We start from the raw sequence: 664 nt of genomic DNA on the forward strand, positions 1-664 counted from the left end.
AATCTAGACCGCAAAAGAATTAAACAAGCTTGTTTTTCCTGGCCAAGGTCAGGGTCCTTGAACACAACACGAGCCTAACGTGTCATCACGTGGTATATGTCTCGTCTGACAAGGGAGCATGGCAGGGGAGCACCAGAACGTCGCTTCGGCACTTCGTAAAATTGCAGTACCCATAAGGAGCCGTACACATGCCGCAGTTTCTGCGTGGCTGTGTCTTTAGTTGTAAGCCCAGTGGCGATCTGTTCATCTGTCATACTGATCATACAGTCAATAACTTTGTTGTTATTAGCATCTGGTTAGCTAGCTATGCTAACGAATATAAGAAGCTTTTTCTCCAACCAGTGAGGTAAAGGCACATCTTTATATGATCATTATAGCTCTAAAAAACAAGACAATAAAGTAAACAGGTATAAAATACTATATGACAGTAAATAAAAGTTGTTATTAATAAACAAGAATACAGTTTGAAAGGGGAGTGATTTGTAAAATATCCATAAAGAAAAATACATCTGCTTCCAGTTCTGTTTCATATGGATGTTGAGAGATGTATCCATAGATCTCCTAATGTTGCTCTCAAAGTGCACCAGATTGATGCTTTTAACTTCAACATTTAAAAAAAAATCTTCCCGAGGAGGGGAGGACCCCCCTAGAGGAGGTTAGGTCC

The sequence above is a fragment of the Notothenia coriiceps genome, unplaced genomic scaffold (genome assembly GCF_000735185.1).
Source record: "Notothenia coriiceps isolate Sejong01 unplaced genomic scaffold, NC01 NC01_scaffold00028156, whole genome shotgun sequence".
Classification (NCBI taxonomy): Eukaryota; Metazoa; Chordata; class Actinopteri; order Perciformes; family Nototheniidae; genus Notothenia; species Notothenia coriiceps.